We start from the raw sequence: 14,997 nt of genomic DNA on the forward strand, positions 1-14,997 counted from the left end.
CATCCCTACAGCATGATGCTGCCACCACCATGCTTCACCACCAGGCTAGGGATGGTACTGGCCAGGTGATGAGCGGTGCCTGGTTTCCTCCAGACGTGACCACTTGGCATTCAGGCCAAAGAGTTCAATCTTGGTTTCATCAGACCATTGAATCTGGTTTCTCATGGTCTGAGAGTCCTTTAGGTGCCTTTGGAAAAAATCCAAGCTGGCTGTCATGTGTCTTTTACTGAGGAATGGCTTCCGTCTGACCACTCTACCATAAAGGCTTGATTGGTGGAGTGTTGCAGAGATGGGAAAACTTCCAGGAGGACAACCATCTCCACATCTTGAGCTCTGTCAGAGTAACCATAGGGTTCTTGGTCAACACCCTTCTCCCCCAATTGCTCAGTTTGGCCGGGCAGCCAGCTCTTGGAAGAGTCTTGGTGGTTCCATACTTCCATTTAAGAATGATGGAGGCCACTGTGGTCTTGGGGACCTTCGATGCTGCAGACATTTTACCCTTCCCCAGATCTGTTCCTATGGACAATTCCTTTGACCTCATGGCTTGGTTTTTGCTTATATAGACCGGTGTCTGCCTTTGGAAATAATGTCCAATCAATTGAATTTACTACCGGTGGACTCCAATCAAGTTGTAGAAACATCTCAAGAATGATCAATGGAAAGAATTCACCTGGCTCAATTTAGAGTCTCATAGCAAAGGGTTTGAATAGTTATGTTAATAAGATATATATCCCCAAGATATTTTATTTTTCATAAATTAGCAAACATTTCTAAAAAACTGTTTTCACCGTGTCATTGTGTGTAGATTGATGAGGGAAAAAATGTATTTAATACATTTTGGAATGAGGCTGTAACACAACAAAATGTGGAAAAAGTGAAGGTGTGAATACTTTCCGAATGCACTGTATATTTATTACAACCTAATATAGCCTCCTGCCAAGGCAGCAGCTACTCTTCCTGGGGTCCAGCAACATTAAGGTAGTTATGCTGTATACAATTTAAAACATTACATGATGTTACATTTCATAATACTTTTCACAACACATTAAGTGTGTTCCCTCAGGCCACTACTCTAGTACCACAAATCTACAATACAAAATCCAGGGGTAAGTATGTGTAGAGTGCGTGTCTTATGTGTATGTGTGTCTGTGCCTGTGTGTGTTTTCTCTTCAGTCCCGCTGTTCCATAAGGTGTATGTTTTATACATATGATTCTACTGCTTGCATCAGTTACCTTATGTGGAATAGAGTTCCATGTAGACATGGCTGTATGTAGTACTGTGCGCCTCCCATAGTCTGTTCTTGACTTGGGGATTGTGAAAAGACCTTTGGTGGCATATCTTGTGGAGTATGCATGTGTCCAAGCTGTGTTAGTAGTTTAACCTGATGAGGATAGAGGGCGCTATTTACACTTTGGGGGAAAAACGTGCCCAATTTAAATGGCCTCGTACTCTATTCTTGCTCGTACAATATGCATATTATTATTACTATTGGATAGAAAACACTCTCTAGTTTCTAAAACAGTTTGAATTTTGTCTGTGAGTAAAACAGAACTCATTTGGCAGCACACTTTCTGACCAGGAAGTGGAAAGTCTGAAAATTATGCTCTGTTCAAGGGCCTGCCTATAAATGGGCATGATACGTATGAGTATACATGCACGTCATACACCTTCCCCTAGATGTCAAGAGGATGTGAGAGAAGAAATGAAGTGTTTATCTTGGTCTGAGGTGGAATATATCCTCTTGGCACGACGAGTCATCCATTTCCTGTTTTCTGGAGAGCGCGCAGATGGACCTGGAATTGCCTTTTGAAAAGCCGTCGTTATAGGCGACTACTATCTCCGGCTTTGATTTTATTTGATACATGTCACAATATCGTCGTAAAGTATGTTTTTTCAATATAGTTTTATTAGATTTTTGAAATTTATTCGTGACGTTAGGCGTGTTGCGTTGTGTGCCTTTTTTCAGAAAGGAGAGCTTCGCGCCACTTAGCCAGTGTGCTTGCTAATTCAAGAGGGAAAAACGATGTTTTAAATCCAAACAACGACTGTTCTGGACAAAGGACCCCTTGTCCAACATTCTGATGGAAGATCACCAAAAGTAAGAAACATTTTATGATGCTATTTCATATATCTGTCGAACTGTATACTAGTAGTTTTGCGCCCTGGTTTTGGCCGCTCTCTCACTATAACATAAGCCTTATGTCGTAATGAAGATATTTTTAGAATTCTAACACTGCGATTGCATGAAGAACTAATGGATCTATCATTTCCTATACAACATGTATTTTTTGTAATGTTTATGAATAGCTATTTGGTCAGAATAGGTGAGAGTCTAATAGAAATATCCGCACATTCTGGGAAAAGGAAGCTACGTTAGCATAATGGATAACCACTGATTTCAGCTCTAAATATGCAAATTTTCGAACAAAACATAAGTGTATGTATAACCTGATGTTATAGGACTGTCATCTGAGTTAGGTTTATGAAGGTTAGTGAAAATTGATATCTTTTGCTGGTTTATTCGCTAACGCTAACGTGCCTATTGCTATCGCTAACGTGCCTTGATGAATGAATGCGGTAGTGTGGTAGGCTATTGTAGTAAGCTAATATAATGCTATATTGGGTTTTCGCTGTAAAACACTTAAAAAATCGGAAATATTGTCTGGATTCACAAGATGTTTGTCTTTAATTTGCTGTACACCATCGATTTTTCAGAAATGTTTTAGATTGAGTATTTAGGTATTTGACGTTGGTGTCTGTAATTACTCTGGCTGCTTCGGTGCTATTTCTGACGGTAGCTGTGATGGTAGCTGCAATGTAAAACAGATTTATACCTCAAATATGCACATTTTTCGAACAAAACATAGATTTATTGTATAACATGTTATAAGACTGTCATCTGATGAAGTTGTTTCTTGGTTAGTTTGGTTGGTTCTTGGTTAGTTAGGTTGGCTTTGTGCATGCTACCTGTGCTGTGAAAAATGTCTGTCCTTTTTTGTATTTGGTGGTGAGCTAACATAAATATATGTTGTGTTTTCGCTGTAAAACATTTTAAAAATCTGACATGTTGACTGGATTCACAAGATGTGTATCTTTCATTTGCTGTATTGGACTTGTTAATGTGTTAAAGTTAAATATTTCTCAAAAATATTCTTTGAATTTCGCGCTCTGCCTTTTCAGTGGAATGTGGGAGGAGTTCCGCTAGCGGAACCCCGGTGCCAGACAGGTTAAACAGACACATTGGTGCATTCAGCATGTCAACACTTCTTACAAATCCAAGTAGTGGTGAAGTCGTCTCTCCTCCACTTTGAGCCATCAATGTTAGCTCTCCGTGTACATTTAACGGCAAGCCGGGGTGCCCTGTTCTGAGCCAATTGTAATTTTCCGAGGTCCCTCTTTGTGGCATCTGACCACACAACTTCCTGGGGTCCAGCAAAATTAAGGCAGTTATACAATCTTAGTAGTCCAGGTGCGACAAAACTAGGGCCTGTAGGACCTGCCTTGTTGATAGTGTTAAAGGCAGAGCTGCGCTTTTATTATGGACAAACTTCTCTGCATCTTAGCTACTGTTGTATCAACATGTTTTGACAGTTTACTTTGAGCCAGGAGAGATTGACATGCACATTATTAATGTTTGCTCTCTGCGTACATCCAAGGGCCAGCCGTGCTGCCTTGTTCTGAGCCAATTTCAACTGACCACAAGACTGAACAGTAGTCCAGGTGCGACAAAACTAGAGCCTGTAGGACCTGGCTTGTTGATAGTGCAGTTAAGAAGGTAGACCAGCGCTTTATTATTGATAGTCTTCTCCCCATCTTAGCTACTGTTGTATCAATATGTTTTGACCATGACAGTTTACAATCCAGGGTTACTCCAAGCAGTTTAGTCACAACTTATTTATTACAAGATTTAGTTGAGGTTTAGTGAACCATTTGTCCCAAATACAATGCTTTCAGTTTCTGAAATATTTAGGACAAATTTATTCCTTGCCACCCATTGTGAAACTAACTGCAGGTCTTTGTTTAGTGTTGCAGTCATTTCACTCGCTGTAGTAGCTGACGTGTATAGTGTTGAGTCATCTGCATACATAGACATACTGGCTTTACACAAAGCCAGTGGAATCTCATTAGTAAAGATTCAAAAGTAAGGGGCCTAGACAGCTGCCCTCGGGGAATTCCTTATTCAACCTGGATTATCTTGGAGAGGATTCCATTAACTTCACTAGGGTAGGGGGCAGCATTTGGAATTTTGGATGAAAAGCGTGCCCAAATTAAACTGCCTGCTACTAAGGCCCAGAAGATGGGATATACATATAATTAGTAGATTTGGATAGAAAACACTCTAAAGTTTCCAAAACTGTTAATATAATGTGAGTATAACAGAACTGATATGGCAGGTGAAAACCCAAGGAAAATCCAACCAGGAAGTACTATTATTTTGAAAGCCTATCCACCATACAAAGACTTAGAACCCAGTTCACGAGCTCCGTGTCTTCCTCTACATGTGGCCAGTCTTTAGGCATTGTTTCAGGCTTTTACTCTGAAAAATGAGGGAGATACAGCACTTTCAATCAGTGGCTCGTGGAAATTTCCATTCATCAGCCATGCGCCCTGATCGGGAACGCACCTTTCTTGTTTCTCCTTTCATATTGAAGCTTTTGTCCGGTTGAAATATTATTTATTATTTATGACAAAAACAACCGGAGGATTGATTTTAAACATCGTTTGGCATGTTTCTACTAACTTTTATTGTACTTTTTTTCGTCTGGAATTAGTGCACGCCCGTTTTATTACTGGACAAAACGCGCAAACGAAAAGGAGGTATTTGGTCATAAAGAGGGTCATTATCAAACAAAACGAACATTTATTGTCTAACATGAAGTCCAATTAGTGCCATCTGATGAAGATCATCGAAGGTTAGAGATTAATTTTATCTCTTTCTGCTTTTTGTGACTCCTCTCTTTGGCTGGAAAGATAGCTGTATGGTTCTGTGACTAGGTGCTGACCTAACATAATCGCATGGTGTACTTTCGCAGTAATGCCTTTTTGAAATCGGACGCTGTGGTTGGATTTACAAGAAGTTTATCTTTAAAATGGTGGTTAATACTTGTATGTTTGAGGAATTTTAATTATGGGATTTCTGTTATTTTGAATTTGGCGCACTGCAATTTCACTGGCTGTTGTCTCTTGTACCAGAGAGATTAAAGAACACCCTCTGTGTTCTGTTACAGGTAACTCTTTATCCACAATATAGCAGGGGGTGTAAAGTCATAACACATACGTTTTTCCATCAGCAGACTATGATTGATAATGTCAAAAACCTCACTGAACTCTAACAAAATATTTCTCTCTCAGCTAATCATCAGTCATTTGTGTAAGTGCCATGCTTGTTGAATGTCCTTCCCTATAAGCATGCTGAAAGTCTGTTGTCAATTTGTTTAAGTAAAATTGCATTGTATCTGGTTTAGTAAGGGTTGGTAACAGGCTGATTTGTTGGCTTTTTGAGCCAGTAAATGGGGCTTTACTATACTTGGGTAGCAGAATAACTTCTGCTTCCCTCTATGCCTGAGGGCACACACATTCTAGTAGGCTTAGATTGAATATATGGCAAATAAGAGTGGCTTGTGATTGTCCATAGACAATTTTTTCACCTCTTCCACACTCACTTTACGGAATTCAAAATTACAATGCTTGTCTTTCTTAATTTGATCAGTTATACTTGGATGTGTAGCGTCAGCGTTTGTTGCTGTCATGTCATGCCTAAATTTGCTAATCTTGCCAATTGAAGGAAAAAGGAAACCACACACTGCTCTTGATAGTATCACCGATATTTAATAAGCTTACTTATCGGCCACACGGCCTTCGTCAGAGCTTTTGTGATTTTTTAAAAATTTGCACCCTTATGTAGACCTGGCCCCACCCACATCCGTTCTACACATCAAAGGGGGTTGGAGGCAAAGGAAAAACAAATAAGTGCTACCAAATATAACAATATGCATTTCATAAATATTACAAAAGTGTATAAATAAGGCGTATTGAACATGTCTGTAAAATCTCAATGAGGACATAGTAAGTTTTTATTAGTCATTGGGTACATCGTACGAAAAACGTCAAAATAATCTACAAGAGGCATATTTCATGTTCAAATTCACAACATAACATACATAGGCATTTCATCATTAAGTCCTTTAGGAAATAATGTCTGGAGGGTGAAAATCCCCAAAATTCTCTTTTACTCAGAGTATTATTAATATCTCCTCCCCTGTCTGATATCTTAACTTTCTCTATGCCACAAAATCTAAAGGTGGAAATGTCATGGTTCAGGTCATTGAAATGTACAGCGACTGGATAATCCCTGTCGTTTCTCCTGATCAAACTTTTATGTTCACTAATTCTCTGTTTGAGAGAGCGGGTGGTTTTACCGACATAACAGAGCCCACATGGACATTTAATAATGTGAATAACATGGGTGGTGGAACACGTAATAATGTAATTTATTTGGAACCGTTTTCCTGTGTGTGGGTGGCAGAAATATTCACACTTCATCATATTGTTGCACTGTGCGCATCCTCTGCATTTATAGCTACCATTTGGTAGAGGGCATATAAGAGCTTGGCTAATTTTCTTTTGTAGTTGGCATGAACCAATTTATCGCGTAAATTGCGACTTCTCCTATACACAATAAGTGGTGGATATTTAAATTCAGCCGGCAAAGCTGGGTCCGATGATAAAATATGCCACTGTTTCTTGACCACACCTCCCACTTTTCGCGAATTCAAAGTATATGTAGTTGTGAACATTACGGAGTGTTCTTTGGCTTTAGCGGGTCTTTTTTGTAGCAGTTCATCTCATGTTTTTCCCAATGCCAAATTATGAGCTTCATCCACACATTGTGACGAATAGCCTCTTTTTAGAAACCTCATGCGCATCTCCACTGCTTTTTCTAGATAATCCTCTGTGGAGTGGTATATACGGCGCAGTCTAAAAAATTGGCTTCTTGGAAGTCCTCTTTTTAATGGCGGAAGCTGTCACCCTGTAATAGAGTATTTCTGTCTGTTTCTTTTCTATACAGAGTTGTAAACAGGGTTCCATTTGATTTCCCAATCCACCTAATCTTGCCAATTAAAAAATCATTTAAAGTAATTGGTAATATCAGTGGGTTTTGGGATGAATGAGCCATCGGATTCAATGAATGCTGGAGCTGAGTCAGCCTTTTTGCCCAAAATGTAATTTAAGGTGCTCCAAAGCTTTTTACTATCAATCTTTATATAATTTATCTTTGTTTCATAGTATAGTTTCTTCTTCTTTTTATTCAGTTTAGTCAATTGATTTCTCAATTTGCAGTACGTTTACCAATCGGTTGTACAGACAGACTTATTTGCCATTCCTTTTGCCTCATCCCTTTCATGGGGATGAGGCAATCCATGGGGATTGATGAGTAAATTTTCTTAAATTTTCTTATTAGTAACTGGAATCAATTTCATAAATGTGTCATGTGCAGCATCTGGTTGGTCATTACACACCACAGACCAACACATTCTTTATATCAACAACATAGGAATCACTACAAAACTTATTGTATGACCCATCCTTTGGAACTTTGGTTTTCCTAGATATAGCTACCAAATTGTGATCACTACATCTGATGGATTTGGATACTGATTTAAAGCAAATTGCTGCAGCATTACTAAAAATGTGCTCAATATAGGTTGATGATTTCATTCCTGTGCAGTTTGTAATTACCGTGGTAGGTTGACTGATCAGGTTACCCTGGTAGGTTGACTGATCAACCTGAATCAGGTTGCAGGCACGAGTTCATTTGAAGCTTTTTCTTGAGTGGGCAGCTTGATGAAAGCCAGTCAATATTTGAATCACCCAGAAAGGATACCTCTCTGTTGATATCACATACATTATCAAGCATTTCACACGTTTTCCAGATACTGTTAGCACTTTGTGGTCTATAGCAGCTTCCCACAAGAATGGGCTTCATTGGCATGGGCTATTGTTTGTTTGAATTCAAGACCAGCTTGATCTCAGTTCATCAGTGTCAAAATGTTGGCCATTTGTGGTATTAAAAAAGATTCAGCTAATGTCTTCTTTCATGTTAATGATGTAGAATTGCATGGAATGTGTTTTTAAAGGCAAAAAAAAAATATATGACCATGCTAACAAATGTTCCCCATGTGTGGAAATCATAAAATCGCCTCTGCTCAACTGTAGCCTTTGCCACATGGCAAATGTTATTATGGCTTTTTTATAAAGGCCCTTTTTCTTCAACAGTAACTTGACCATCCATCGAATTGCATCTTGGTGTACAGATTTGTTTACAGAAAATGATGGTGTGCCAGGAAGGGCCTATGATTTCTTAATCCTGCCCTGATAACAACTGCAAAAGAAGCCTAGATTAAGTTTTGCAGATCTGTACTGTTGATAACTACGCACCAGACACGTTACCCTACACTGGGAACTTAGTGCTTAGTTATCACAAGCATTGTTAGACTGAGAAAAACGTTCCCCATATCTGCTTTTCTGTGGAACAGATCAAAACACAAATTTGTATGATAGCTGCCACTCCAACATAGTCTGCAAAATAAGCACACTTTTGCAGATTAGGGATAATCAGAATTGTATACAGTATTTTTTTAATATCCTATAATCTAGTAGTAGCTACTGCTTTTAAGCATACGTGTATATTCCTGGGCACATAAATAGCAGACTGCTGTGATGCCCTGTGTATCCCCATGTGGGTGTTTTGTCTTGCCCTGTAATTTAGGGTTTCCTGCCTTCATTTGATTGCATAATGAATGTGAAGTACAGGAGGCTGCTGAAGGGAGAAAGGCTCATAATAACGTCCGGAATGGAGCAAATGGAATGGCATCAAACACCAGGAAACCATTTGTTTGATGTATTTGTTACAATTCCACTCCAGTCATTACCACTAGCCCATTCTCCCCAATTAAGGTGCCACCAACCTCCTGTGAAGTGTGTCGGCCTGGGCCTGCCGGTTTGCTGACTGGGTTACTTTTGCTGCGCTCTTCTGAGGATAAGATCTCCAGCAGTTTGGTCTCCAGCAGGACCAGAGAGGACTGACATGCACCGATATGATCTCATCTAACAGAACTCTTCCACTGCATCAGCTGAGGATCAGCTGATCTCTGCGAATTATCCCTGCAACCCCGCTTTAGCCTGGCAGCCAGAGGCTAGGTGGGGAGCAGGGATGTAGTGCTTCAGTAGTGCGGGGGAGCAGCGCTCCCTCAGTTTTTTCAATTAGAGAATACACAGAGCTGGTAAAATATTTCTGGAAAATGTATTCTTATACATCTTAAATTATATTTAATTACCACAAAAATGTCATAAAAACAGTAGAATGAGAAACTAAGTAAATATGTAGGCTATAGGAGCCTATAGGTAGGGAAGAAACCACAGTTTACTTGTCTTCTCTCTCTCTGGTGGTGCCGTGAATGATGAATAACAGTAGGCATGTGCAGAGGCCCGTTGACTTTGAGCGGTCCAAATCCGACGTAGCAAGAACTGCCACAGACGGAACTCCCAGGGGCTGCTAAAACGGCTGTCCTCAAAACAGTTTGTTATGGACTTGGGGCTCATGTACGACGCACTTGAACTCGCCCAATTGTCCGAGTACTTAGCTTACAGAAATGTAATTGCGTATGCAGACAAACATCCACCACATGAACCTTATCACACCAATGCGATCTAGGATACAAATTCACAGAGTGTCTGCCTTGATGTTCATAAAGGTCCATGGACCCCCTCTTGTGCAGTGGAACCCAGAACGATACTGTGGCTCCTCCTTTAAAAGTTGCGTCGTACTGCAGCACACCTTGCAGGCTGCTGCAGCATTCTGTGGTATGTTATTTGTCAGCCATTTTTTCTGTTAATGCAAGTTAGTGCTAGTTTGACCACCAGAGGGCATCTTTGAGAAGCATTTGATAGTCTTCCATATTGGCATTACCAGAGAATTTAAAACCTTTTTTGTAAAACATAGTATATGGGATTGATTCTAAAGAAATTTGGCTTAATTAATTTGATTAATATTTCTAATATTAATCAAATGTTTCTAATCTTAGAAAAACAATAAACGAAACCCTCAGGGTTTCCGTTAGGATGGAATGGAAAATATGGCGCTGTACAACGTGACGGTCGGAAGTCTAAATTGTTTGCCTCCATTAGACAACTTTGTTCCAATATTTCTGCAAATCAGTGATATTTATTCCCGTAGTAATTTGTTATGGATCCATAACTAAATCAACATCTGCATTTTGAAAGAGTATTTGAATCATTATTTTATTAAGAAAGCATAAAGATGCTGATGAAGAAATACAGTACTGTACAGTATATGCTTTTAAGATATAAGGAGATATAAGATATAAGCCACCTGCATTTGTTTATTAGGCTACTGTGCAGTCTGACAAGTAAACATAGCCGACAATACATACTGTAGTAAACATGGGAAAGTGCCTAATTCCTTACATAAGGGAGAGCAGGCCCTTATGTACTAGAGAATGCGGGCACGCGGGAGACCGGGGTTCAATTCCCCGACGGGGAGGAAGGTGTAGGCTATCCTTGTAAATAAGAATTTGTTCTTAACTGATTTGACTAGTTAAATAAAGGCTATACTAAGAGCATAACATTTCTGCGCCCTAATTTTCGAATTCTAGTCTAACCAATACCCAAATGGAGATTAAGTGAAAATAAAAATCTCAATTGATTTATCATGACCAGTTCCCCATGCTTGTCTAATTCCCCATGCTTGTCTAGCAGCACGAAACGGAGCTAAAATGGTTGTAGGCTTTTGCTTCAAATCCTATTGCTTCTAACTTCAATATGCTCTTTAAATAAATAAGACCTACACCACTTTTAACAGCACATTACTCAACACTAGTGAGACTCATTTCGCCTATGGTAGGCCTACAATATATATCTAAAAATATGTTTTCCAATGACGTGACTCTCCGCCAATAATTACATTTAGAGGATTGGAAGATTCTAAGTTAATATCTAAGAGGCATTTTCTGTTAGGATCTGTGAGAATATCGGAGAATATCTAAGGGGCTTTTATATCATTCTAAATGAATTAATAATTATAATAATTGCTTTGTTTAAAAAGCAACTGTTTTGGAGATTTAGTTTATATTTAACCTAGAGTGAGCGAGGAAAAAGGAAATTCTTGAACATGGGATGAGAAATTCTCACTAATTTGTAAATAAAGCCAGTTTGTTATTTAGGTTTCTCCAGAAATAAATAATTCTAACTTGATTACTTAGCAGACATCACTTGCTTATATACAGTCAACACATCTTAATAATATCAAGGAATATAATTGAACATTTTCATTTCTCCATGCTTGTCTCAGAGCAGTGCGAAACGGTGCTGAAATGGACGTAAATAGCCGGAAGGCTATATATAACGATATTTTGGAGGTTATTTTGTTTACAATCCCTCACTGTTTTTTAAATCTGAAGGCCAAAATAATATTTATAATGGCCAAAATATAGCCCTGCTAATAGCCATAATGGCACTGTACAACGTGACCGTGTGTTTTGAAAGAGTATTTTCCAGTAAGCAACAATTTGTTTACCTTCATTAGACAACTTTGTTCCAATATTTTTGTCATTCAGTGATATTTATTCCCATAGTAATTTGTTATGAATCCATAACCAAATAAACATCAGCATTTTGAAAGAGTATTTTTATTTTATTAATGAAAGCATAGATGCTGATGAAGAAATACAGTACTGTAAAGTACATGCTTTTAAATTTGAATAATAAAGCATTTAACAGATTTTGAAGATATAAGCCACCTGCATTTGTTTTAGGCTACTGTGCAGTCTGACAAGTAAGCATAGCCTACAGTACATACTGTAGTAAACATGGGAAAGTGACTAATTCTTTACATAAGGGAGAGCAGGCCATGTCCAGACTTTCTCAGTGACCTCAAACACTCATTAACTCTGTCTTCAAGGCTTTTTTGGGTTGGACAGAAACTTCTGAGACACAAGATTAATGATGAACATATGGAGGTTCACTGGTAAGCCACATTTGCCTCTGGATCCATCCCAGTTTGTATTCTGTGCCCACTCGTGGTATCTCTTCGGTTACACATCCTTGTAATAGAAGAACAGCATAATGGTCCGGGCGGCCCTTGCTGTGCCTGGTGAGCAGTTGGTCTGTTGTCAGAAGTGGAATGGAAATGTCAGGGTGAACCGACGACGCCACGTATGTTGACTCTGCCTGTCGGAGATGGAGTTCCAGAGCTCACAGGCGTCCCTGGCATGGATTGTGATTATTTCATACCTCGCCCTCTTCAACGCGTCATTCTCCACCTGACTCTCCGCCAATGCCGCCTGACTCTCCACAAATGCTACTCATCTCAGCAAGGTTTTACATGTGGAAGTGCGACTAAAATGTAGTTTAAATAAACATCCGCATTTGAATGTATTTTTTCTCCTTATTTTATTAACAAAAGTATAAAGATGTTGATTATGAAATACTGTACTGCTGTTTTGAGTTAGAAATGGAACACTTTAGAGTACTTGCGCATCGAATACGTTGCAAGTTGAGGGATTTTCACTACAGTAGCCGGGCTATAAAAAGTCTATTGTCCTGCTAATAGGAAACATTTGCATGATGGGCTACACGTTCTACAGTACACTTGTGAAAAACAAGCGTTTGAAAACCTGTTTTCAAAATGCCTCCAGTTGTCCATCACTACTGTAAATAAAAACACAGCATCTTGTTTACATTCTTTATTGTAACCACAATGTCACAAGTAATTTGTATCTCCCTTTCCAATTACTTTTAGAATTTGGGATTTACAAATGTGCGCTTTTCATTATTCGTTTAATTATTTTAGTTTGAACGTGCAGACTTTTTTTCTTTAAATGATTGTTTTATGTAGGATGCTACATTTTTGACCAGTTGCAATTGTAAGGAGGCCTAATAAAAAAATTCCTACCTCTATTAGGCTGTTAAGCCTCATAGCCTACCTCAGCCAGTTAAGTTATTTTATATTGGTCTAGGCTCCGAAGAAATAGACTCCAAATAAGCCCTCTTGTTGTTTGTAAAGTCCAATTAAAATAAAGATTATTGTTGAAATGAATTGCTCGACTGGTGTAGGGTTTCTCCATCTGTTGGTGTGCAACACTTGCATAACAAGTTAGCTATATTTTCAGCACCAGCCACTGTTCGCCTCCTAATGATTGTGCTGCGTTTCCGCCAGTTGTTTTTAAATTTAACCTTTATTTAACTAGGCAAGTCAGGTAAGAACAAATTCTTATTTACAATCATATATATAAAAAATCAGAACATTAACTGTGTGTAGGTAGATGTGGAAAGGTAGATACATTTGAAGTCTGAAGTTTACATACACCTTAGCCAAATACATTTAAACTCAGTTTTTCACAATTCCTGACATGTAAGAGTAAGAATAGTAAGAATTCCCTGTCTTAGGTCAGTTAGGACCACCACTTTATTTTAAGAATGTGAAATGTCAGAATAATAATAAAGATAATTATTTATTTCAGCTTTTATTTCTTTCATCACATTCCCAGTGGGTCAGAAGTTTATGTACACTCAATTAGTATTTGGTAGCATTGCCTTTAAATTGTTTAACTTAGGTCAAACGTTTCGGGTATCCTTCCACAAGCTTCCCACAATAAGTTGGGTGAATGTTGGCCCATTCCTCCTGACAGAGCTGGTGTAACTGAGTTAGGTTTGTAGGCCTCCTTGCTCGCACACACGTTTTCAGTTCTGCCTACACATTTTCTATGAGATTGAGGTCAGGGCTTTGTGATGTCCACTCCAACACCTTGACTTTGTTGTCCTTCAGCCATTTTGCCACAACTTTGGACGTATGCTTGGGGTCATTGTCCATTTGGAAGTCCCATTTGCAACCATGCTTTAACTTCCTGACTGATGTCTTGAGATGTTGCTTCAATATATCCACATAATTCTCCTGCCTCATGATGCCATCTATTTTGTGAAGTTCACCAGTCCCTCCTGCAGGAAAGCACCCCCACAACATGATGCTGCCACCCCCGTGCTTCATGGTTGGGATGGTGTTCTTCTGCATGCAAGCCTCCCCCTTTTTCCTCCAAACATAACCATGGTCATTACGGCCAATGGTCATTATTTCTCCAAAAAGTACGATCTTTGTCCCCATGTGCAGTTGCAAACCGTAGTCTGGCTTTTTTATGGCGATTTTGGAGCAGTGGCTTCTTCCTTGCTGAGCGGACTTTCATGGTATGTTGATATAGGACTAGTTTTACTGTGGATATAGATACTTTTGTACCTGTTTCCTCCAGCATCTTCACAAGGTCCTTTGCTGTTGTTCTGGGATTGATTTTCTCTTTTCACACCAAAGTATGTTCATCTCTAGGAGACCGAACGCGTCTTCTTCCTGAGCGGTATGACGGCTGCATGGTCCCATGATGTTTATACTTGCATACTATTGTTTGTACAGATGAACGTGGTACCTTCAGGCGTTTTTGAAATTGCTCCCAAGGATGAACCAGACTTGTGGAGGTCTACAATTTTTTTCTGAGGTCTTGGCTGATTTCTTTTGATTTTCCCATGTTTTCCCATGATGTCAAGCAAAGAGGCACTGAGTTTGAAGGTAGGCCTTGAAATACATCCACAGCTACACTTCCAATTGACTTAAATTGTGTCAATTAGCCTGCAGAAGCTGCTAAAGCCATGACATCATTTTCTGGAATTTTCCAAGCTGTTTAAATGCACAGTCAACTTCGTGTATGTAAACTTCTGACCCACTGGAATTGTGATACAGTGAAATAATCTGTCTGTGAACAATTGTTGGAAAAATTACTTGTCATGCACAAAGTAGATGTCCTAACCGACTTGCCAAAACTATAGTTTGTTAACAACAAATTTGTGGAGTGGTTGAAAAATTAGTTTTAATTGACTCCAACCTAAGTGTATGTAAACTTTTGACTTCAACTGTACAAATTATTTGTTGGGGA

At 39.0% G+C, this 14,997-nt stretch overlaps 1 protein-coding gene across 4 annotated transcripts in view; it reads left to right on the forward strand.

The window, feature by feature from the left end:
- LOC129839983 (CMP-N-acetylneuraminate-beta-galactosamide-alpha-2,3-sialyltransferase 2-like) overlaps positions 1 to 14,997 on the forward strand; it is a 60,753-nt gene that overhangs the window by 24,362 nt on the left and 21,394 nt on the right. Inside the window, exon 2 of one of the 4 annotated variants that reach the window (XM_055907755.1) lies at positions 1,968 to 2,099. The exons of the other annotated variants lie outside the window; for them this stretch is intronic. The gene's annotated coding sequence lies outside the window, so the exon portion shown is untranslated. The remainder of the gene's footprint in view (positions 1 to 1,967; positions 2,100 to 14,997) is intronic. 4 annotated transcript variants of the gene reach the window in all.

The sequence above is a fragment of the Salvelinus fontinalis genome, chromosome 3 (genome assembly GCF_029448725.1).
Source record: "Salvelinus fontinalis isolate EN_2023a chromosome 3, ASM2944872v1, whole genome shotgun sequence".
NCBI lineage: Eukaryota > Metazoa > Chordata > Actinopteri > Salmoniformes > Salmonidae > Salvelinus > Salvelinus fontinalis.